Source organism: Petaurus breviceps, unplaced genomic scaffold, assembly GCF_028583685.1.
Source record: "Petaurus breviceps papuanus isolate PSGF00001 unplaced genomic scaffold, PetGlider_PUasm1.0 207, whole genome shotgun sequence".
NCBI classification, from domain to species: domain Eukaryota; kingdom Metazoa; phylum Chordata; class Mammalia; order Diprotodontia; family Petauridae; genus Petaurus; species Petaurus breviceps.
In genome coordinates this window covers 4,960,463-4,986,791 of record NW_027185850.1, presented here as the reverse complement: position 1 = coordinate 4,986,791, position 26,329 = coordinate 4,960,463, and positions in this window count along the sequence as shown.

Here is a 26,329-nt window from a genome sequence, read left to right as displayed (position 1 = left end):
CACACACACACACACACACACACACACACACACACACTTTCTCTCTGCCTCTCTCTCACACACACTCTCTGCCTCTCTTTCTCTCTCTCTCTCTGACATAATTGTTAAACTGGCAGGTGGGGAAAAAGGCAGTAGACAGGGTTTACTTAAATTTTAGCAAAGTATCTGACAAAGTTTCTCATTAAATCCTTGTAGAATATTTGGGAAGCTGTGGGCTTGAAGGCATTCGAGGAAGATAGATTCATGTCTGGTTGAACAATCAGACCTAAACAGTCTCCATTATTGATTTGATGCTGACTTCTCTTGGAAGACGCAGAGATTTTTTCCTTGGTGCTAGCCCGAAATTCTTATCAATGACTTGGATGGAGGCATAAGTAAGATGCTTTTCAAATTCTCAAACGTTACAAACTGGGTAAAATAGCTTGCACTTTGAATAGCACAGTCAGGATCCCAAAAGACCTTGACAGGCTATTCATTTTTAATAATAGGACATTTCACTGTAATTAATTTATGGTTTTACATATAGATTAAAAAAAAAAACAACTGCAGAAGTCCAGGATGGAGGGGGAACAGCGAGGCGGAAGTTCATAAAAAAAAAAAAAATCTGATGTTTAGTGGATTTCAAGGTCTCTATCTGTTAAAAGTAACACGGAAGGAAAGAAACAAAGATTCGTTACATGCCTACCACGTGCCGTGCCGGGCACTGTGCTAGACACTTTGCAAATAGTTGATCCTCACAACACCCCTGGGAAGTAGGTGCTTTTATTGTCTTTATTTTGCAGTTGAGGAAACCAAGGCAGAAGAAGTGAAGTAACTGGCCCAGAGTCACACAGCTCATAAGTGTCTGAGGCAGGGCTTTCTGCACCCTGGCTCAGTGGTCTGCCCGTTGCACCACCCAGCTGCCTCTCATAGTAGACCCCGAAGTAAATGCAATCCTGGACTTCACCAGAATCATACATACATGGTTGGAAAAAACTCTAGATGCTGTCAGCTCTGACTCCTTCATTGTCCAGATGGGAAAGCAGACTCAGAGAAATGAAGTGCCTTAGCCAAAGAGACAGGTAGGCAGAAGCAATGCCGAGATGTGAACTCAAGTCCTCCGACTCCAAATCTAGTCCTCTCTCCACTGTGTAACACTGCATCTTGAAGCCTAGTGACTGTGGGTGTGTGTGTGTATATGAGTGTGTGTCTATGTGTGTATGAGTGTGTGTCTGTGTGTGCGTATGAGTGTATGTATATATGAGTGTGTCTATGTGTGTATGAGTTTGTGTGTATGAGTGTGAGTGTGTCTGTGTGTATGAGTGTGTATATATGAGTGTGTGTCTATGTGTGTATGAGTGTGTGTGTGTGTGTGTATGTGTAGGTAAAGGGCTGTACTTTTGATTCCACTGGCATAGGAACTCCTGAATGAGGACATTCCCTCTCCAAGTGCTGGTCAGATCCTCCTCTGAAATTTACAGTCTTGGAGAATTGCTAATATTACTAAGAAGTTAAGTTGCTTAATCAGCGTCTTAAATTTGGTTTGTGTCAGAGATGGGATTTGAACTCAGGTTTTCCTGGCTCCAAAGACCAGCTCTCAATACTATGTCTTGTGAAATTTTATGAGGAAGATGGTGGAAGATTATGATCAGTTTTGTCTCATAAAACAATGAAATGGTTCAGGGAGATATTTAGAAAAAAACTTGATGAGAGAGCCAACAAAGGCAAATCATCCCCAAATCATTTAAAGATGAAAGTAGAAGGAGGACAGCAAATAGAAAACAAAAGGAAACCAGAAGACCTTTAAACATGGCCATAGTCTGCAGGACTAGCTGGAATTTCTCATCTGAGTTTAAACAAAAAAACCCAACTTTTCTCCTGGAAATATATGCCTAATTTTACTGATGGGTAATTCTTGAAGGAAGCTCCATTTTCCTTGGTTTTCCTTGTTTTGAGTTCCAGCTCTTTCTATCACTTCTTGTCATTGACGAGAATTACTGTTCTGTGAGTTGTTTTTTTTTGCTGTTGATGATCATGTTGATTCCTTCCTGACTTCTTGTAAAATCTTCCCTATCCCTGAAATTTTGATAATATCTAGGTGCTTGAACTTGAGATTCGTTATCTGTTGGTGTTCTCTGTGTTCTGCTGACATTCATTCTCCCCCCCCCCCCCCCCCCAAATTCCAGAGTAATTTGAGACTAGCTGATGAGCCCAGTCATGAGCACACGCAGCCGCTTACTCATCAGCTGTAATCCATACACGTGCTTTTGAGCATTCACAAATATTCTGTAGCTGGTTCTGGTCCACTTATCATGTGGTAAAGAAAAGCCTTTTTGCTAGACCGTGGAATCAGAAATGAGGTAATTCAAAGGGCCCTGATGAGCAAAAGCAATTCTTTGGTGACTCTTTATGACCTGGCTAGATTTCAAAATGGAAGATGAGCTGTTGAGGGTTAAGGTTAGGCCTTGGCCCCCTCATACCCAGAACCAGCACAATGCCAAGAGCACATGGCCCTGTCGTTACTTCTGGCTCTGTTGGGTCTATTTGCAGCAGCCAGATGGTGAGAACCAAAGTCCTGAGTGACTTCGGGGAAGAGTCCAGAAGTAGCAGAGATGTAAACTCATTTATCTATCAGAAATGCCATATTTGGAAGTGAATTTGATGGAGTGAATGCTATGTAGAAACTGTGTTGTTTGCCTATCTCCCCAGGGACCAAGGTGGTATAGGAAAGAGTGTCCCCTGGTGTTAGAATGGGGGATATTTGTACTTTCATTCTTTCTGCATCTTAGAAGTAAATATCTCTTTGTAAAAATATAATTGATGTTTATTAAACGATAATTGATGTTAATTAGTAACTGAGGTACTGATTACTGGCATTTAACAGTGGAGAGATACATAAGTATAGGGGCAGAAGCTGAGAGTATTAGAGAAAGACTTCTCTGACCCCTTAGGGAAGTCCCCTAGGACTCTGAAGAGGTGATGTTGCCAACCTCGCCCTTCGATAATGAGTCCAGTATATGATCACAACCAGAAATATGTTCATATGATTTTCTAACATGTGATATTCAGACATTTAAAATTTTTTTTTCCTGGGAGACCAATAATTCTCAAGATAAGTCTTTAGTGCTGTTTTCATTATTTGTAGAGCTCATAAATCCTCTTCCACTTAAGGTTGAATTTCTTCTGCTTATTGCTTTTAAGCTTCTGTTGTTTTGTCTTCCACTGGGACAATTTTACTCCTTAACAAATTCATTATTTTTTTATTTGAAATGTCATGGGTTGCCCCCCTTTTTAATGGGGGATCCTACAAAAATCTCAATTACATCACATTAAATGCGAAATCTTTCATTATTTTTCTTAATCAACTTATACAGAAGTTTCTGGTGGTGCAGAAAGTTCTCACTTCTGGAGCCCTCCCTGTGTTCTTTCATTCTCCTCCCCTGCTCCCCCTCTTTTGCTCCCTTCTCCTCAGTTTTTTCATCCTAGATATGTGTTATCATGCCCAGGGACTGATTTCACTTGCTCCTTCTTTTAATCAGTCTTTTTTTTTTTTCCTTTCCTAGGAGGACGTTTGTGATTGAGCTGGTGTTCTTTTTCATGATTGTTTCTTGTATTCGGCGTATTTGTTGTGCTTTTGAGGATGACAAAGGCAAGCTTGGCTCTCCCTGACCTCTAACTTCACCATCTTGCCAGGAATCTCTAGTCCTTCAATTAGCTTCTGAACAGCATTTGCACCTCTTGAGATCTTTGGATCTGAGCTGTGCAGCCAGCATGTTAGCCTTTACTTCTTGGTTCATGGTTATCTGCAAATTTAAGAAGCAGGGCAGCCATGTATTCATCCCTGTCACCAAAATGGTAAACTGAGTGCAGTTAATCCCCAGATTCCAAGAGGGTAGCAGCTGCCATTTCTATAGCTCTTTAAGGTTTACTAAACACTTCACAAATTTTATCTCCTTTGATCCTCACAACAACCCTGGGAGATAGGTGTTACTATCCCACCCCCCACCCCCTTTATAGATGGGGAAACTGAGGCAGACCAAGACTAAATGACTTTCTCAAGATCACGTAGCCAGTAAGTGTCTGAGGCCATATTTGAACTCAAGTACTCCTGACTCGAAGGCCAGCTGTTGTTACTGTTTGTCCTTTGTTCTAGAAGAGGACCATGACATCAGGAAGATGATGTGTATTCCTAAATTGTTTAGTCATTCAGTTGTGTCTGGGTTTTTTTTTTTTTTGTGACTACATGGACTCGTCCGTGGGATGTTCTTGGCAAAGATACTAGAATGGTTTACCATTTCCTTTTTCAGTGTGTCCCCATTTTGCAGATGAGGAACTGAGACAATAGGGGTTAAGTGAGGGTCTGAGGCCATATATTCCTGATGCCAGGCCTAAAGCTCTATCCACTGTACCACCTAGATGTACCTCCTTCCTAAGTTAGCATGAATTTATTTTCATATATTTTGAATTTATTTATATCTGTCTTTGTATTTTATATTAATATATGTAAATATATTTATTTTATATACATCTAATAGAAATGTTTCTATTACATAAAATGTAAGTGCTTTGAAGTTAGGATTTACTTTATTTTTCTCTTTGTATTCCCAATGGCTAGTTCAATGTGTAATACATTTTGGTTAGTGCTTAGTAAATGCTTGGAGACATTTAATAAAAGGAGATTGATCGATTGTTCATGCAGCTGGTTCTGAAGGTAGCTAACTGTGCTATTTATTCCCCAGCACACATCTCTACATGCATTTTTCCATAGGGATATCCTAGCACATGGTTCATAAATCACAGATAACAAGTCTCAGAACTTGAGGGCACACTAGCAGTCCTGAAGACAAACCCTGATGAGAGCCAAGTAAGACTGTCTAGGACACTTCCTTCACCTACCAGCTGCTTCCAATTTTTCTTTCTCTTTGTTTAACATCATCTGATTGAGGGTGCAGAGAGAGACATATCTATTTTTGCTATAGTCAGCGAGGGAATTTGAATTGCTCGACGATGCATTTTTGTTACAAGCAATTCATTTTTTCTCCCTTTTATTCAATGCAGTATAGACTGAGAAAGAGAAAATGAGTTTCTGTTAATTAAAAATGCTTAAAAATAGAGCTATTGGGAGGGTTACAGGCATCGCATGTTCATATGTGGTCACAGTATTGTTAGTTTTGCCTAATTATTTTTCTTTGTTAAAAGAGAACTTTTATAAGGTGTGACTAATATAAAAAAAAACCCCAAACCCCATTATCTGAGAAGATTTGGGACTGGAGAAAGATGTTTGTTTTTCAGTTGACCAAGGTCAAAGGTTCTCTTTCTGAATTTTTCTCAAAGCAAGGGGCTTAAGAGAGACAAAAATTAACTCTGGATCATTGGGTACATATATTTCACATTCTCTTGTGCTAATAAGTCGTACAAACTATTTAATGGCATTTTGATTTTTTTAAAAAATTATTCTTCCAATTTATTTCTAGGGTCAGACGTTGTCCCGACATTTGTGGCCCTTTAACACATACTGCTATTTTATTCTTTTTGTGCTTAAAGTGCAGGATATGAAAGACCATTAACCAGGCTTAGCATATTCTTGCTTCCTAGGAGCTTGAATTTTTGAACTCAACCCAAACATTTTGTCCTTTTGAATTAATATAATTCTGGCAAAACTGGCCTTCCTATTTACTTATCTTCTTAGTTGCCCATGAAAAAATGCCATGCCTGGAATGCTCTTCCTCCTGATGGGGTGCTTGGGATCTATGTCTGTAATATTAATTTGTAATATCAGTTTGTAACATCAGTTTGTAAAATCAATTTGTAAAACCAGTCTGTAAAATCACACTCCCTCCCCACCCCCACCCCCCCAGCCTCAGAGCATTAACTCTGCCCCTTCCCCCTGCCAGCACTCTGCCCAGCAACAATTCATGAATTGTTTATCTCTGCTTGGAACAATAACAAGCTATACCTATGAATCCTTCACTAAACCATCTATAAACATTTTGGCTTAGGCAAATGTTATCTCCCCTTAATAAGTGGTCAGCGGCCCCACAAATCCTTTAATGCCCTAGCTATAGATTGACTCCTTAGCCAATTATACACATACTGAGTCTCTATTAGCCTTGGTTCCCAACATCCATCTTGTCAAACATGACACTGATGGGTGGAAGACTAGGCACTTCTCAGTCAGCCCTTGACCACTAGCTGACTTAGTGATATTTCAGGCCTAAAATCACACCTCCAGGTAGGCCCCCTTGGGCTATTTCCCAGTGAATTATGGGCAGTACGAGTGCCAGTTGATATTGAAAATTCGTGTTCCTTTAAGCACTGATAACTCCTTAACTCCTCCCTAATCCCACCCTTACTCACCTAGTTAGCATAATTGACATCTGATTAATTGCCTAGACTCCTTAAAACTATGCCTATGTCATCTTTAAGTTTGCAAGTTCTCTAAGAACTCTTGCCTGCTGTATAACGTAACAATAAACTTGCAGGTCCCCTAAGGACCCTTGCCCACTGTATAGTGTACAATAAACTTTTACAATTCTGACTCCAAGTCAGCTTGGGCCTACTGAATTCTTTTCCAGACTGAATCGCAGGCATTCTCGTCTTTGATAAGGATTAGAGTTCCTGTATAACCTATTGCCAACCCCCTGTCACTCCCCTGATCTACCTACTAACCCCCTTGAGACCTGACAAAGATCTCACCTTCTATGGGAAACCTTCCCCAGACCTCTGAATTGCAATGCCTTCCTCTGCTAATTATTTTCTATTTATCCTGTTACTGGCTTGCTTTGTATATATTTGTTGCATGTGTTCTCTTTCATTAGACTAGGAGCTTCTTGAAGGTAGGGACTGGTTTTTTTTTTTCTTTCTTTCTATTCCCAGATGAAAGTCATAGATACTTTTCTTAAAAGTATAAACAAATTGGTTTAACTTTGTTAACCCAGTGGGTTCCTCTTTGAGTGACACTTCACCATAGAGGTGATCTGGGGTTTTCTAAGACTCTACCAGTAGGACACAAGCTCTGGCAGGTACTGACAAGTTAGAAAGGCTACAAGTTCAGGTCCACAAAGGATTCTCTGCCTCGTGTCTAAAAACTGTACTAGCTAAGGTTCTAGATGCTCATCACCCAAAGCTTAGCTGCCACATGAGGATGAGGATGAAGAGGAGGAGGAGCAGAAGGAAAAAGGAGGAGAATTGTTTTGGTCACAGCCTTTGGAAGTCCATCTTTGAAGGTGCAAAGAGACTGGACACCCAGTCCAGTCCAGTCTGATTCTCAATCATGCTGGGTTGGAATAGATGACCTCTGAGGTTCCTCCTTTCTCCTCAGGGGATCCTAGGATTCTGTAATTATGATGTGTTAATTACATTTTTGGTCTACATTCTACATTAAACCTTTTTTTAAAGAACATTTCACAAAACCCCAGCATAAACTCAAACAATTTAAGCTTCCATTTGTAATTTCTCTACAATATTCTACAATGTGCATTGTAATATTCATTAGTCCTATGCACAACTTGATATTTTATTTCTTTTAGGTACATTTTGTCTTAAAAATGAGATATTTATTAATTACAACTAAAGTGCCTTTCCCACAAATCTTTGGGCTTTTTTAAGATGGAAACTTCAGTGAATGCTAGAGGCCTTTGTATAAATGATAATATCTTCCTTAGTATAACAAAGGACAACGAATATGCCCAATGCTTCTCCCACTGGAAGAAAAGCTACTTTTTCAGGAGGCATGTGGTATTTTTTGATATTAAAAAAGCAGCCCATGCAGAAATAAATGGTTAATAATTTTTGAGAAAGAGAGTTTGAAAACTTCTCCTACATGTTTATATTCCTTAAAACACCTGGAGTGTTCAGGCACCACCTTATATAGACTTGGGAGAGTTGGTTGTTAAAGTCTCGGTCTGAGCATTTACAGAGCAGAAATCAGCAAATGCTGCAAATCAGAGCTTGATTTATTGCTTCTTTGATTGTCTAGACTTAAAAAGGCGATCAAGAAAATGTTAATAATGCACATTAAACTTGAAAATGTTCCATGCATACTTACATCTCTCCTCCACCCCAAATTAGTTATTAAACATTTGCCTGCATACCTTTCTTAGATTTAACAGTCTCAGAGGAAATGAATGGATGAAAAATTGTATCCTGACAATTCTTCATGTGTGAAATCAACCTATGTATCACATTTGTCTAAAGTAATAGATTTATGTTTGAAGAAATATATCAGAAAATAGGATTATGGATTTAGAAGTGGTAAGTGACTTGTCCAAGGTCCCAAAGAGGGTAAATGATAGAGGTGTGCGATATCCTAAATTACACCAAGTCATTTTTTGCACCAGATGGTCTCTTTTTTTCCTTTTCAGATTGTTTCTTAAAGATAATCTTTAATTTCATTTTTTCCCTATGTGTTCATGTTATGGAAGCAGGGTGTACCATACGCTGCATCTCAAGAAGTTTTATGATGAGATAATACTCAACAGCTCTATTATTTCACTACCCCAGAACTGCTGGTACTCCATGCATCTGATCTTTGTCACTTATGATAGGTCCTTGAGCAACATGGTGTTTTCACAATTCTAATGACATCCTGCCCCAATGGTGGCTTTGTGTCATGTTCTCCATAGTCCTGGCCTTGTCTCCAATGAGCTATAAGGGTCAAGGACTTTCAGTAATTTCAAGATGGTGTCTTTTATCCTTCTCTAAAAGAAGCCAAGAATCATTCAACTGAAGCCCTTAGAGTTGACCTTTTCCAGTGCCTACCCATGGCATGAATCCTATCTACAAAAGAATTTGGAGATGCCAGTGCCCAGTCAGACTCACTTGACTTCCAGGAATGGGAAATTTATTCCCATAGGCATTTAAAAATACTTGGCTTACTTCATTTTCATTATAAATAACCACCAATGCACAAATATTCAAATACGAATATAGGAATAATACAAAGATTGTACAGGAAACAAATTTCCCTTATTTCTGATTTGTTTAAATGTGTATAAATTAACTTTAACAAGGAAGAAAAATGAAGCCTTTCTTTTGGTTCGCTGCCCTCTTTTAATTGTATTTTTCTTCTTTTCTGTGTAGTTCCTGGATTATGTTTCTATTATTTACATGGTTATAATTAGTGTGATTTGTTTTGTTTGTCCCATATTTCTTTGTTTTCTACATGTTTGCAATCTCCCATGAGTTGGGAAAATTCCATTCTATTTGTGGACCACAACTTGTCCTGATTGTTTCTTAAACGTTTGGCATGCAGAGAGCTTCTAGTCATTTCAATCAGCTGGAATTTTTGGATAATTTCCTTACATGGAACAGAAATCTGACTTGCTCTAAGTTTTATTCAATTCAACAAACATGGACCAAGCTAGGCAATGGATTGGGCCAATGATGACCAAAAAAAGAAAAAGAGAAACAGATCACATCCTCACGGTTCTCTCTGTGCCTAGCAGAAAATGGACAGAAGTCTGGATAGGGAGTCAGATACCTGTGCTCAAAGTTCAGTTCTGTCACTCATGTGACTGGCTTTAGAGACTAAAATCTCTAAAGGTCTCATTTTCCTTATTTGTAAAATGAAGGGACTGGGTGATTAATGTCCCGCCTCCTCCAGGAAGCCGTCCCCAATCCCTCTCAATACTATCTCTCTGTTGGTTATTTCTTATTTATCCCATAGATAGTTTGCCCTGTATATATGCCATCTCTTCCCTTAGACTGTAACTCCTTGAGGGCAGGGACAGTCTTTGTTTCTTTTTGTGTCCTCAGGGCTTAGCACAACGGCTGGCATGCATTAAGTGGTTAATAAACGTTTATTGTCTCACTGACTGACTGGGCATGACTACTTATCTGGGTGAAACATGCCCAATCCCTTCAACCAGTCCTACCCAGGACAGTGCTCTCCTTGGTCCTGAGACTCTGTGGAAGTGGCTGAATTGTTCTGGCTTTGTCTACTGCATCTCATGCTGAATTCCAGTTTAAGGCCTGAGACCTTGATTTGTAAGGTTTGAAGAACTCAAAAAAGTGCCTCTGGCCAGCAAGGTGTGGAAGAGGGGCATCTGGTATCTCCTATTTAAACTAATAACCTCCCAGCTCGTGATTTATGAGAGAGCATTTTGGCCCTCACTCACTACTCTCCCTTGATTCTGTGATAAGCTTGGAGACCCTCGAGGCAGAGATAATAGCCATCTCTAGTAATTGTGGTGGTTATTCACCTCTCAGCAGTGCTCAGTTTCCAGTCTTAAGTCTCCACTAGGAAGCTGCATTGATGTTGCCATGGTTACTGATGGGCATCTTTTGTGCCAAGTAGGGAGGTGGGGGTGAAAGGATCTCCTGAAGATTCCAGAGACTATTTTCGTGTGAGCAGGAAGAACCAGCAGCCCTCCCCACATGCACTCACCCCGGCGCCCCCACCCCCCCACCCAGGTGGGTAACAAGACTTTATTATACTCTCCTCATTGATGACCATGTGAGTTATTGGCTAATAATTCACAATATCAGGACTTATGGATCAAATGAGCCCTGTTTAATTTGCTCAGTGGTTTCCTATTGCCTTTGAGATAAAATGCAAAAGCCTTTACCTGGCATTTAAAGCCCTCCATGAACTGCTTTCAGTTTATATTTCTAGGTTTCTTGCATATCACCCTTTTTTTGGAGGCTCAGAGAGAGTGTGACTTGCCCAAAGTCACTCCCTTCTGCGGAGTGATACAATGTGTGGAGACCTCTACACACCCGTAGGGCCAGGACTCAGTCTTCTTTCCAGGAACATCCCTATCACACACCCTGACCGTGGGCACACCCCAAGGCTCCGACTGAGACTCATTCTCTCTTGATAATATCATCAGCTTCCACAGACTTAAAACTACAATCTCTCTGCAGATGATTCTTCAATTTCTATATCCATGATCCAGCAGAACACAGACAAGTGATTCTGGAATGATTACTGTATGAGGAGGCAGGATTATAGACTGGGAGGAAGTCCAGATCTGGGATCAAGGCCCTGGGTTCAAATCCTGGCTTTGTCACTTACCAAGTACGAGATTTAGGGTAAGTCATGAAACATCCTAGGACTCAGTCAGAGTCTCTAACCAGTGTCCTGGGGGAAAGAGCTTGGAAGCTTGAATCCCTTGATGTTCCTAAGACCGGTCATATTAGTCTCTCCTTCTTTCCTAGAACTTTGCTGCTACCCAACAGCAGAATTGGCTGGTTTGAGTTTCATGTGCTTTAATTGCCCCTGCCTCCTGTGGAAGGGCCGCTGAGTAGAATGGCCAAAAAGGAGGTCATGGGTGGGAGAAGAGCCATTGGTGCTGGATTCTTATTCCAGGCTGCCACATGCAAGAAGGGGTTTGGCTTGCTGCGCTTGGTCCTGGAAGGCCCTGTTAGGGGCTGCTGGGAGAAACTGTAAAGGCAAAGCCTAGGCTTCAGGTTAGGAAAAGTCACCTGTTAGTGCCATCCCAAAGGGACCCCTTGGGCAGGGTTAGTGCCATCCTCAGTGACCCCTTGGATGGCCGTGGTTCTCCTCCCACGGGATCTCAAGCAGACCTAGGACCTCCTGGTGGGAGCATCATCGTCATGCTGGGGATTCTTGTTCATTTCGCTCTGGATCATGATCTTCTGATTTCCTTCCAACTTGGAGAATCTGAAAAATTAGACCAGAAGTCGCTGAAAAAGTGAGAGTCAGCTGGAAATTTGTGCAGGGAACTCATTTTGCTCTTGTGTCGGCTCCTCCTCGAGATCCCTCCTGGGGACTAATTTGCAGAGACCTCCTTCCCATCCAGCTGGTGTCCCAGTCTCATACTTCAGGCCCTGGGGGTCACCTGTGACTCTGTTTTCAGAATGCACGTGAGCTTTGTGCTGTTGGGTTGCTTTGGTTGCCGGAGGCCAGGCAGCTAGTGAGGTTCATGGGACTGAGGATTGTAAGGGCCTTGGGGATCACCACATTATAAATGCACAGAATTTCAGAGTCAGAAAAAGCCTCAGCCCTTGCAATCCACCTATATCTGAACAACACGTCCTCTCTACAAGAAACTTAATGAGTAGCTATCTATATCAGGGGTGGGGAACCTGTGCCTTAAGGTCCTAAGGACTTGTTCTGTAAAATCTGGATTCAGTCAAAAGGTTGCCCTTAATGATTTTGAAGGCCACACTTAAGGATTTAGAAGGCCACATGTGGTCTTAAGGCCACAGGTTACCCACCCCTGGCCTATACCCTTTCTTAGAAGGCCCTCAGTGAGGGGGAGCTCATTACCCCCTGAGGCAGTCCATTCCAATTTTGCCTAGTACTGTTAGCTTGGGGCAGCTAGGTGATGTAGTGGATAGAGTAAGGAGCCTGGATTCAGGAGAGACCTGAGTTCAAATCTGGCTTCAGATACTAGCTGTATGACTCTGGGTAAATCATTTAACTCTGTTTGCCTTAGTTCCCTCATCTGTTAAATGAGCAGGAGGAGGAAATGGCAAACTGTTCCAGTGTCTTTGCCAAGAAAACCTCAAATGGGGCTGAGAAGAGTTGGTTGTGACTGAACCCACCCAACAACAATTGTCAGCTTCTCCCGGCATCATCTAAATTTGCTTCCTTGCTGCTTCTGTGAATTGCTCGGAATTTTCCCTTCTGGAGCTCAGCAGGATAAACAGAACCCTAAATCCACAGACAGCTGGTCAAAGACTTGGCAAGCATGAGCATTTCTCCCTCAGTCTTCTTTGTTCTAAGCTGAACATCTCCAGTTCCTTCAATGACAATAATAATCATCAGCATTTATACAGCCCTTGAAGGTTGGCAGAGGGCACATATTCTCCCATTTGGCCCCCACAACTCTGTGAGGAAGATGCTACTGTTGTGCTGCGTTTTACAGGTGAGGACCCTGGAGTGCCCAGGGCCACACAGCTAGTGTGTCTGAGGCTAGATTGGATTACAGGTCAGGGTTCTATGCCCTGCACCACCTAGGTAGTGTTCTTGCAAGCAAAGACCACACTGCCCCTTCTCTGAGTCATAATGAAAAAAAATGGACAATGTCTATGGCATTTCCTGGGTAGAATTTCTAGGGTCAACAGACCCCTTCTGTTCCAGGAAGTAAGTCTCAGTTAGCTTTGTGTCCCACCTAGCACAGCAGCCCACCCAGAAAGAAACATTAAATGTTTGTCAAATGACCACTAACCCCCCAAATGCAGCTTCTTTTCACCTGCCCATTGCTAAGTGCTCAACTACTCCTGTCCGAGGTTCGCCGTCAGAGAAAGAGTAACTGCCGTGGTTTTCCTCCTCAGCATTGCAGGACATCGGATCTCAAAAGCACCTCAGGAGTCAGTTAGTCTGACCCAGGACAAAAAAAAATAATCTTGGCCAAATCCCAGGAAACTGGTCAGCACACATTTCTTTAAAAGCACCAAATGAGGAAGAAATTCTGATCTCTAGAGGCAATCCATCCCACCTCTGGATACCTTTAATTGTTCGGAGGTTTTCCCTTACATCAAGCTAAAAGCTCTCTTTCCCCACCCCTAGTTCCTAGCTCTGACCTTTGGGGCCAAAGCAGAGCCATAAGCCAGCCATTCAGATCCTTGAAGGCATCTCTAATCACAGCTCACTGGCACAATGGACTGAGCTCTGACCTTGGAATCAGGAAGGCCTGGGTTCAAACACATATGAGCTGTGTGACCCTGGACAAGTCATTGAAGCTCTTCTCTGCCTTCTCATTGTAAAATGGGGATAATAATAGCACTTACCTCCCAGGTTTGTTGGGAAGATCAACTGAGAATAAGTTTAAGGCTCTTCTCAAACCTTCTACAAGCTACACATGAATGCTGGCTGGCTGTTATGCCTCTGCTATTTCCTCTTCGCCCAGATGTCTTCCTGACTCACCAGTCCCATTTCAGTTTATCCCCATGCTGCATGGTCCCCTTTCTCTTCACCATCCTGTGAAGGCTGATGGGTGAATGAGGTCACCCTCCCCTGGGTTTCCTCCAGATTGTGCTTGTTTTTCTTCCCCATCTCCAAAAATCAGATGGATGTTATAAAGTTTGCTATGTAAGAAAAATGCCTTAATATCCCTAAATCTAATAAAGATCATATATTTAAAGCATTGCTCTGAGCAGCCCCAAACCCTCTGCGTTCTGGCTGGTTCCAGTCTGATTTTCTGCCTGTACTTAAGAAAAATCATCAATAACAGAGATGGGGTACCTGGGGTCTAGGTCAATTTGTGAAACCAACTTGTACAACCAGTCTGTGCAGTTGTAACCGCACTTTCGTGTTGTGAAATTGTTATCTGTAAAATTCCTTTCCCAGCCTTGGGCTCTGCTCCTATCCAGCACTCCGCCTAGGCAACACCTTGGGACTCCTTTATTCTTACTTAATCTCTTCTTACTTAATTTCTCCTCTGGCCTGGCCCACACACTCCTTTGTCCTTGCCTTTGGTCCCCTTCGGCCTGGCCTAAATCTTATCTAAAACTATCTATTCACTCAAGTCACAAGTTTCTCTTGGTCAGCTGGGACCTTTGTCTATGCACTGAGGCCCCTCCCGTTCGGTCAGCCCTGACAATGGCAGCCCTACCCTTTAAAGGTAAAAGCCTGTACCCCTCTCACTCGCAGGTCCCCTAAAGGACTCTTGCCCGCTTCTCATAGAGGCATAACAATAAACTTCTACAACTCACACTCCAATTAAGCCTGAGACCGTGAATTCTTTCTAGACACTCTTGCAGGTTTTCTGGTCTTAGATAAGATCAGAATTCCTGCTGAACCTATTGGGATTCCTTCCCTCATCCACAGGAATGGGAGAAATGATATTAGAGTTATGGTACATTTTTTTTGTACATAAGAAAGAAAGATTTGATGAGAGCTAAATTACATTGGAATTCTATTTGGTAAACTTGGACTGGGATTGCTCCTAAGCTTTTAAATGTTTTATGTGACCAGTTGAGAGAAATTGACTTGGGCAGATCTTACATAATAAAAGGAAAAAAATCCTTTCCTACAAACGCCAAACAATAGAAGCCTAAGACCCTCTCAATAAAGCTGCATTGTTTGAGTTTGAAACCACTTAAAAATATTCTTCTTGGGACCCTAATTTAATTCATTTATTGAAGAAATGCAAGAAAATGTCTTTTGGAGAATTACAAACTCTAACAAACCACATGAAAAAGGCAAGAGTTGAAACATTGAAAATCCTGAAGAGCCCAGGAGATGCCATTGATCTTCCAAAAGATCAGTGACTTAATTCGTGTGGCTGCCACTGAGGGCCTGGATGATCTCTTCTCCTTGGTTTAGGAGCTGAGTGCATGCGTTTACAGCTGTGAGCATCAAGCCGGAAGAGACTTCTGAGGACACAGTTTCATTTTGCACTCAGAAAAAGGGTTTCTCTGACTTAAAATCCAGTGGAGAAGGAGCTGGAGTGGAGCAGGTCAATTAGGAGAATATTACAGCAGGGCAGGGACCCTTTCCTATCAACTGAAATCTCCTAAGCTCCTAGCCAGGTGAGTCCTGCCTATGACACATCTGCCTGAAAGTCCCTTTCAATGCAGGTTCCAGGCTCACATCGTGACCCCTTTCTTATGTTCCCTAACTTGTAATATGGGAATAATGAAACTTGTGAATCTTTTCTTCATTCTGGAGCAGATAGCCCGGTCTAGTGTCCATAGCACGGAGCTTGGAGGCAGTTGAAGAGTCTTGGGGTTTGAATCCTGGCTCCAGCACTCACTAGCTGTATAATCCAGGGTAAACATTTACTCATCTGTAAAACAGAGAAAACTTTCTTTTCATTACCTGCCTCACAGGATTGCTTTGAGAGAAACATTTTTTATGCCTTAAAGTCTTAGAACAATTGGAACTAAAATTCTGTGTCCCACCTGAAAGAATACTTGCTTTATAATTCTGAAGATGTGTTCAAATCCCACCTAATGCAGTGTGGCTCTGGGCAGGTCACTTAACCCTCAAGATCTGGGTTTCCTTCTACGTAAATTGAGGGTTGGATTAAATGGCATCTAAGGGCCTTGAATCACTCAAATCTATGAGCTTGTAGCCTGGGGTGGCAGGCAGTAGAGGGGGGCGCTCTGTTGTGTCAGTTTCTTTTCCTCAGGGCCTTGTGTTTTGCTTCCCAAAAGCAAAGGGTCAATTTTCAGGGAAAATTGAGTCTGCAATGATGAGGCAATTAATTCAAAGACGGCCCAAGTTTTCGCCTTCCTCTCCTCCCCTCCCCTCCTTTCATCCTTCTTGACTTCTCTGATGTGTTTGTCATTGCTGACTGTGCTATTCTGCTGCCCACTCTCTCCTCTCTGGGTTTCTGTGAATCTGCTTTCCCCTGGATCGCCTCCTGACTGGACTACTCCTCCAGGTTACTTGGGGAATAAGACTTTGATCACTCTCACTCCCAGACCACCCCCATCCTGGGCAATATGGACCAAGGATCTGACCCCCACCCAAGCCTGAGTGGAACACAATGGGCTGCCTCCTCTCTGCTTGTATCCATAGGGCCCCTTGCTGCTTAAGCCATCCTTCACATTATGTTACAACATTATTTAGGATCTAATTCTAAAAGAAGACTCAACAATACCTAATTCCTTCCTTCCTTCCTTCCTTCCTTCCTTCCTTCCTTCCTTCCTTCCTTCCTTCCTTCCTTCCTTCCTTCCTTCCTTCCTTCCTTTCTTCTTTCCTTCATTTCAGGGCACTGTGCTAGGGACTGTGACTAATAAGCCAATACCTAAGAATGACTTTGCTCAAAGGGTGAAAAGAAATAAAAGTTTTACCTTATGCAGCAATACAGGGAGAGAAGCAGCAAAGAGAAAAGAGAAAACTGGCTTATTAATAAATGAAGAGGTGGAAAGTATCCAGACTTTGAGGGAGAGAGACTAAATTGCTTTTAAAATATTTTTCTTGAAGTCAGCAATTCCCAGTTTGAGTTTCATAATATCTGATGTTGTCTTTGATTATCTAATTAGATGGAGTGAATTTCCCCCCAAAAAATATCCAAAGAAATTGGTTTTAATTTTTTTTTTCTCTTTTGGCCAAACAGCAATCAAGGCTTGGTTGGGGCAATGGAAGTTGGAGAATGTAGGGCTGGGGGAGAAGGTGCTAAGAATTCAATTAAGGACAGTGAGCTGCAAATCACTGAAGATGACATTTGGTCATCTTATGAAAATGTAATGAAACATAACATGGCAACACCTGCCAACTGCTACCAGGTGTGTACATTATAGGGTTATTATAACTGTTGACAAATAACTAATTTCATGGATCTCCTGAAGAAGTCAAAGACAGAAACAAATTAAATATTCATAACAGCAATCTTCACTGTGTAAGCAAAAAAAAAAATCCAGAATTGAGGGATGCCCATTGATGAGGAGGGATGGTATATAAAGGTCATGGAATATTAAAAATGAGAAATTTCAGAGAAATGTGGGAAGATTGGTATGAACTGATGCAGAATGAAGCAAGTAGGACCAAGAGAACAATATAAACAATGACCTTCAATAATGTAAATGACCAGATGTCTAAAAGGAAATATTTGGGTAACTGAAAAACCAGGGAAGGTCTCACAATGGAACCTCCATTATGGCAAAGAAGGAGAGGACATGAGATTAGAATATAATATACAATGTCAGATGTAGTCTTTGTATTGGATGGTTTTGCTTATTTTTTTCCCTTTGTAATAGGAAGGAGCAGATTCAGTCTGATGAGAATTTAAATTAAGATAAAATGGATGGATTAATGGATGGGTAGATGAATAAATGAATGAATGGATGAATGAATGAATGGAAGGGCATTGACTAAGCATGTTCCTGAGGGCCAAGTGCTATGCTATGTGCCGGGGATGTACAATGTAAGAAGCAAAGACATTCCTTGAACCTCAAGGAGTTGGGGAAATCAACATGCCAAAAGAAAGAGTGGCCAGGGAGATGCCCTTCCATTCAGAGTGTTACTGGGGATGTGACCACTCATTAGGGAAGTAGACTGGCACATCCCATCAAGGAACAAAGGCAAAGTTGATTTGATCATGGTTGTTGAATTGGGAATGAAGGAGAGGAAAGTATGGAATGGAGAAGAGAGAAGAAAAAGAAGCCCCTTCTCCCCTCCTCCTTAGTGCACAAGACTGTTGGTGGCTGGTGAAGAGGAAGAGACATCCAGAGAGTCAACAATGGATGGCAACCTGCTAAAGTCATGATCTGGGGGAGGCATTCACTAATCAGGAGAGCTGGGCCCCAGGAAGATATTATGCCATCATCAAATTGGACCCATTTTCACTGATCATTGCAAGACAAATGGGTATCTCCCTCCCCTCCCCATAAAGCAAATGCCATTGATTTTGTGAAGGATTTGACAAGTTTTCTCATGAGACCTTGGCTTGAAAAATTAATTAAGGTTTGTTATTGACGTGAGTGGCTTGAGTAGGCTGAATTATTAAAGGTAGACACAAAGAGAACTGAGTGGGCACTGCAAGATTGCTTGACCTAATGGAGTAGAACTCGAGAAAGGGAATAAAGGTGCTAATCACCGGAGAGAGCCTGTGGGGCTTGGGCACCTTAGCTGATGGGCTGACCTTGACCCCTATATCTATCTGTGCTTGGTGTCCCTGACCACACATTAGTGGGTGGAGGAGGGTTTCTGTAGCTTACATTTGAATTCTTCTCATTCTTAGAGAACTGGGAATCTCTTTGGCCATTTGCTCAGATGTTTGTTTGCACCATGGGCTGGGCATATAGGTCTAAATATATCTTAGGTAGAGTGACTACTAGTCAATTTTCTTCCTCCCTCTCCCTCCCTCCCTCTCTCTCTCCCTCCCTCCCTCCCTTCCTCCCTTCTTCCCTTCCTTCCTTCCTTCCTTCCTTCCTTCCTTCCTTCCTTCCTTCCTTCCTTCCTTCTTTCCTTCCTTCCTTCCTTCTTTTTTCCCTCCTTCTTTTCCTCTTTTTAAAAAATATAATACCAGGGGCAGCTAGGTGGCACAGTGAATAGAGCACTGGCCCTGGAGTCAGGAGGATTTGACCTCAAATCCAGCCTCAGACACTTAACACTTACTAGCTGTGTGACCTTGGGCAAGTCACTGAACCCCAACTGCCCTCCAAAAAGGTATGTACACACACACACACACACACATATAAATAATACCTTTATTTTAATTATTTTTTTCCTGTAGACTGAGCAAAGAGCAAACAACTGGAAAATTTTTAAAAAGTTGACTAGTTAAATAATGTTCAGCTTGGAAAGAGGAAACCTAACGTCTTCAGGGGGAAAATAAGGTGTAATATACTAATTCATGAGATAGGACAAACTCTGAACTAGACTAAGGCACAACATGATAATAGAAATTGGACACTGGTTGGCAGTCTAATATGCCAGCATGATAGACCTGTACTTCTGGGGGATACAAATGCAGATTCTTGAATCACAGCAAAAGACAGGTATGTTTCCTCCTTTTATTATTCTAGCTAGCTTCCTTCAGGAACACTGCTTCCTTATCTGGGTAAGTAGTTTGCCTCCAAAGGCTAGAGACAAAGCAAAGAGAGATAAGAAAAAAAAAAAAAAAACAAAGATGTGAGCAAAGAGGAAGAAACAGAAATGAGTGTGTGTGTGTGTGTGTGTGTGTGTGTGTGTGTGTGTGTGTGTGTGTTACTGAAAACCTCTTAGCTGGTGGCTGGTTAGAGGAGAGGAACAGTGAATCCTTAATACAGACCATAAAGCCTAGATGAAATAGTAACTATAATGGGAAACCTCAAATATTGTGACATCAGTTGGAAGAATCAAGAGTTCCTGATGAATTCTTGATCAATTGCTGACTGTTTTATCTTTTTTCTTTTTCTTTTTTTGGTTTTTGGAGGGCAATGGAGGTTAAGTGACTTGTCCAAGGTCGCAGGCCAGTTTTTGTGTTAAGTGTCTGAGGCTGGATTTGAAACTCAGGTCCTCCTGACTCCAGGGCCAGTGCTCTATTCACTGTGCCACCTAGCTGCCCCTGACTGTTTTATCTTTAAGAAAGGAGAGGAAATGATTAGGGGGATTTCATTCTGAGCAATAGAGAATATATATCAGAGTAAAAATGAGGGAAACCTTGGATGGTGGTGATCCTTCCATTATGGAATTTATGATAAATAATTGGGGAAACTGAGGTATAACCTCACATCTCATATCTCTGATTAGAATAGAAGCTCTTTGAAGAGTAGAGATCATTTCATTTGTCGGACTGGTTATTCCTCAGTTACCTCGATCGTGGTCCCAGGCACATAGTAAGTGTTTGTTAATTGGCAAATGCTGTAACTTTAAGAGAGCAGTATTCCAATTTTAAACTTTCTTTGATCTTAAGGCGCTTTACTTTTTCATATTCTGATGTTCAGATTTGCATTAAATTTACTTGTCTATGTCATCAGCTTCTTGAGATAGGAACTCAATTACAGTTTTATCTATCCCTGGGACCTGACAGGTTACTCTCTACATGATTCTGGTCTTTGTATGCCCAGTGCCCAAGGACAGTGCCTTGGATGAAAGGGACGATAATGAATGTTCACAATGAATGAATGAGTGAATGAATTTGTCTGGAAGGCCAGTCTTCAAGATCTATGGTAATGGAAAAATGGCAAAAGGTTTGGAGATTTGAGTCCCATTGGAGTTAATCAATCAAAAAGCATTTATTTTGTTTACTGTGTGCCAGGCACTGTGCTAAACTCTGGGGGTCCAAAAAAAAAGGGAGACAAAAGCAGTCTCTACCTTCAAAGAAGCTCCCAGTCTAGCTGGAGCACATAACTAGGCACATACAAATTCCATGCAGAGCAGATGGAAGGTAACTTCTGACGGGGAGACACTGACACCTGGGAGATGAAGAAAAAGTCCCTGAAGAAGGTGAGGAGGAGGTGAGACTTAAAGGAAACCAGGAAATCTAAGGGGCAGAGGGAAGGAGGGAAAACATTCCAGCACCAAGTCACGGAATGGAAATGGGAGGTGGAGGAAGGTGCAGGTCTGTAGTCATCCATGGAGCGCAATAAGGAGAATGGAAAGATAGGAAGGGGCCGGGTGGGCTCCAAAATGTTTGGGAGATGACTTCATGTTTGATCCTGGAGGTAACGGGAGCCATGGTGGAAAGTTGAGCTCTGTGGAACCCACTATGGTGTAGTCCTGGACATACGTAAGCTCAACATCTCAGGTTCTTAACTTTGGTTCATGTCATGGGCCCCCTTTGGCAGCCTGGTGAATCCTTTCTTAGAATGATGTTCCACACCTACACCCAGAGACACCCACCCACTCACACCCACACCCAGACACACCCACTCCCCCCACACCCACCTCCCCCCCCCCCCCATCCTCCCCCCCCCCTCACACACATGCACAGACCCCAGGTTGAGGATCCTCACTTGAGCGTGTTTCATGCACTTCTGCACTCATTCAGATTTCCCTGCCTCCATCTGACAGCATTTAGCCTTCTCTCTTTTCTTCTTTCAACCAGAAGGTAATTTCTCTTCAATCCCTCTTTTCCATCTAAAGGATGCTTATAGGAAATCAGGTAAATTTCCACTCCATTCCAGCTTAAATTGTGTGAAATACTCACATACCAAAGAATACATTCTCAATGCCTTCAATGTGGTTTTAGGACAAACACAAGGTTCAGTATCAGTGAGGAATTAGAAAGTGGGAGGATGATTCATTTATGCAGCTCCCCCCCCCCCCAAAGAAATGTCTAAAGGAACTCAGCATTCAGCTCAAAGGTGGCCTCTTGTTTAGTGGCTGAGAACTGGGCTTGCAAATGACCGAAATAAGGAGTCCTGGGCTACCAAATGAGCCCAGAATTAAGAAGAGGCTATCCATTAGGAAGGCCCAGAACTCTATACTGCTCCCTGCTCTGCCCTTCCCCACTCCAAACACACTGTTTTCTGCACTCTTTTCTTCTCACACAAAATAAACATCTTCCCAGTCAGGTCTGACAGCCTTTCCTTTGTTGACCAAACCACTACACTATCTCTGAGTCAGCTCCTTTTCCAAGACACTTTGTAATATTTTTCTCTTACCTCTAGAGGCCATGTCTGGGAACCCCAGAGAGGAGCTGTTAGGGAAAAAAGAAAAGCCTGAAGCTTTGTTCTCATTTTCCTTGTTTTTTTGTTTTTTTGTTTTTTTTGGAGGGGGAAGGCAGGGCAACTGGGGCCAAGTGACTTGCTCAAGGTCACACAGCTAGTAAGTGTTAAGTGTCTGAGGCCAGACCTGAACCCAAGTCCTCATGATGCCAGGGCCAGTACGATATTCACTGCGCCTCCCAGCCGTCCCTTCGTTTTCCTTGTTATTTGTTACTTCTCTGGCCACTAACATTTCTGTCTCCTAATTTAAGTCAAAATACTAGTAATAACGACCACAGTTCACATTAAAGGGTTTTGTAAAGGTCACATGGATTTTTATTTCTCTTGTTTTCCAGCCTCTCACATGAGGCAGAAAGGGTCAGCAGATTGAGCATTGAAGACTTGGGACAGGGAAGACCAGAGTTCAGATCTCACCTCTGATGGTCACCATGCTTTAAGACTTGCCCAGCATTTGGTAAAGTCATTATATTCTGAAATGCTGTAATTTAAAAAATCGTAAACTTTCAAGTTTTTCTTTGTTTTAAAGGAAGTTTCAATTCATAAATCAAGTATTTACAAAAGCATGCTTGTGAAAAAGTAATTATTGGTAATTACGTTAAGAAAAGACCCTGTGAATCCTCTTGTAAGTTTTGTAAAACATAGAATTGTTAATGTGTGTGGAAAAGAGGGTTTACGGGTCCCTGGAAACAATTTGTGGGCAAGGTCCTCTGCCCAGGGAAAGGAGGGGGGAGGGGCAGCAGTTACTTCTTCAGCCTCTGACGAAGTCTCACTGAGAAATCAGTCAGTCTCCAAACTGGCCTTTAAAGTTGGTAAAATTGATTTCTAGTAATTGTTTTTTAGTACAAACATGGAATCTACAACAGGAATCCATTATGTATATGAGTTCTGGCAAATCTTTGTGGTATATTGTAATTCAATGACAGTAAACTAATATTAAGGTCAAAGAGTTTTGGGACCATACTGCATGTTGATGCTTTATCCAATCAGGTCCCTGCTTTTCATCTTTATGGCAGAGTTTGGTAATCAATGAAAAATTAGGCATAATGCAAGTCTTTCATAAAAGTTTAGTGATTATTCCTCAACACCAGGAAAATTCGAACTGTTTTTAAAGAAAGGAAATACTTCTAGAAAAAAAAAATGTTTTGCTGAAGAGATCTTGCTGTTTTAATCTGAATTTGTGGTTATTGCATGGCATAAGCAAATGTTAACATTTGTAATTGAATGTATAAGTAAAAGATTTAGATTCCTGAAGTATCTCACTCTTCCAGACTGAGTATAACTAGGGAAGAATAAACAAACTTTGCAAGGACATAAACCCATCAGCTTGTGGGGGTTAGCCATTAACCTCTTTGCTTTGTCTAAGCAGAACAGCTATGTTAGTAAAAGTAAAATAACTTAGGAGCTATCTTGTTTTATGGTTAAAAGTGTAAAGGAAAGATGAATAAGCTGGGTAATGGGTTTGAGAGATTTGGAAGGATAAATAAAGGTTTGATTAGAAATATGGAAGGCAGATAAGAAGGTTTGGGGACAGATAGGGATTTATCCAAGACCTCCTGTCTCTAGATAGTGATCTGGATACCTTTGTATCAGATGGTTTAAGTATGTTGAGAAGAGTGTGAGGAAGTATGTAGGAAGGCAGAAAGATTTGTAACTTGATTGTATAATTAATAGCTCAAGCAAATTTGAGAGGGAAAGGAAATAAGGATACAAATGCAATATTGAATCACTATCCCATGGACTGAGGTTGGGACTATAAAGTTACTGTAGTAAAGGTATATCTGTGTATTTGTGTGGAATGGGGTCCCACTGTATTTCAGTGATGAAAGTGCAATTGGGTATTAATACAATTGACTGAATTAATTGTTGGGATTAAATCAGAGACATTTTTAGTTGAGAGAAAAGAAATTTTAGTATGAGTTTAGTTTAAGCATAATTATAAGAAGATAGAGAAGTTTGGAAGTAGGTGCATATCTATTAGAGCAATAATTTATAATCCCGATGGGAGATGTGACTTTTGTGAACAAGAATAAATATAGAAATGAATAGAGGTTATTTGAGGGTCACTTTAGAGATGTTCCTTAACCAATGTGAGATTATAATTATACCTCAAGATGATTGTTGGTGCTTGTTATTTAAGATTTGATGGGACTATTAATGGACTGTTTCTTTGAGTCTAACTCCAGCTATGAGTATTAAGAAAGGCTACCCAAGCTATCTGAGCCACTGATTCATGATGCCAGACCCTGTGAAGTACAGGTATGGAAGGCCTGTGAAATATGGGTATGGAAGGTCAGGGGAATGACTGTTCCGCATGAGCTGAGGTGGGAGTCTTCTGACTTGATTTACCAGCAAGCACCTGGCAGATTTTGAACTTGGCTCAATGGAGATTGCAGCTTGGTATACATTTTGCCTGAAATTGACATTCTGAAGTTTGGGAAACATGGTTCCCTCATTACAGTTTTGTCCCTATTCTTGGTGGCAAGTTTCAATCATCAAAAGTTCTTAAATAAACAATAAAAAATCTATTAAATACTTGATTCTGGAGCATCTTAAGTTACTGTAAGATAAAGCTATTAGGCTTAGGGGTTAGCATAGCTATTCCTGTATGAGACAGGGTCCTTTAGTTCTTTGTAATAATATGAGGACAAGTAAGTCAAGGGTTTGTGGGAATATTATTCTGGTATTTAGTTGGTATCACACTTGTCTCAACTTTGTTATAATTAGTCAATGTTAAAAGGAGGATAATTTTTGGACTACTTGGTAAAAATTGTGATTGTTTGAATTGTGAGCTTAATGTAAATCCTTTAGTTAAATCCTATCATCTTGGTAGAGGAATTAATAATGGATTAATGCAAAATATAGGAAGCTGGTCATAATGTGTGATCATGACAACTGACCGAGACTCCAATTTTAATTTTGTAAGAATGATAAGGGTCCTGGAGGGGTCATTTAAATTGCTACCAGTTGCTACCAGCGGCAAGGAGGGAGAGAGTAAGGTAGACTGTCCTCTTAGCTCTTCAATACCATCAAGGCTTCCAGATGTTGGGGACGTGAAGACAGAGCATTGACTAGATGTAACAGGCCAAGCAAGCTTTACCCAGAGGCTCAGCAGGTGGACTCCTTCGGAACTTTTGGAAAGGAAGCCGTCCCACTCCCCCAGATGGATCCATCCCCTCACTGCTTACCATTCTACTATTTGGTCAACTTAATGGTTACTCTCTTTTTGTCCTCTTTTAAAATGCAAATGCATTTGGAAGGAAAAACACCTTATTCTGCATTTATCCAAGGCTCTTCAGGCTCCTTTATAATGTTACTGTTTCCCATCCCTAAGTGACTTTCCCGTGGGATTACCTCTCCTGTGCACTGTGCGTAAGATCTTCCAAGTCTTCACAGAGTTCTACAGTATTAAAACTATTAAATTGTGTGTACATGGTTTGTACAGAATTGTTTGCTGCTCTCCCCTCTCCCCCAGAATGCCAGCTTCCCGAGCTCTGGGACTGTGTTTTTGTCCTTTGTGTCTCCAGGCCTTACACGCGTATTAAGCAATGCTTGTTGATTGGTTGGCAGGAGGCTGGCAGAACACTGGGGACCTGGCAGAAGGGAATAAGGAGGGGAGGGGGGCGTGATGAGGGGCGGGGCAGGGAAGACAAGTGGCGGCCTCCCGACTCTTCAGAGACCCGCTGGCCTGCTTCCCAGCCCGCCTGCTTTACCTTCTTGTCTTTTTCCCTCTGTTTAACCCAGACTCTCCATCTCTGTTCCTCTCTCCACTGGCATCTCTTCCCTCTCAGGACACTGCGTGGGAAAAGGGTTTGGATGCACAGCGAAGACTAGATATAGACAAAATATTATTTCCCTGATCACTGGAAAGGAGAGGGAGCTAAGATATTGAAGCTGCTCCCCTCTTCCTCCTCCTCCTCCCTTCACCCCTATTGCCCCTCCCCTTCCTCCCCTCTCTTCCTCCTCCTCTTCTTCCTTCCCTTTCTCTTCCCCTTCCCCTTCCCCCTCCTCCCCTTCTTCCTCTTCTATTCCTCTTCCTTCTCCTCCTCCTTTCCTCCTCCTCCACTCCCCCTTTTCTCTTTTTCTTCCTTCTCTTCCCCTTCCTCTTCCCTTTCTTTTCTCCCCTCTTCTCCCCTTCCTCCTCCTCCAAGGATCTACAGCCTCAGGGTAGATTGATCAGAACTGACCTAGAGCACCCAGTGGCTACAGGGAAAGGAGCCTAAAGGACGTGGTTTTTCCATGAAAAGTGTCCTACGCCCTGAGCCTCCGGGATGGTCTGGGCAGGCTCTCATCTCTGGGCAGGCTCTCAGCTCTGGGCAGGCTCTCAGCTCTGGGCAGG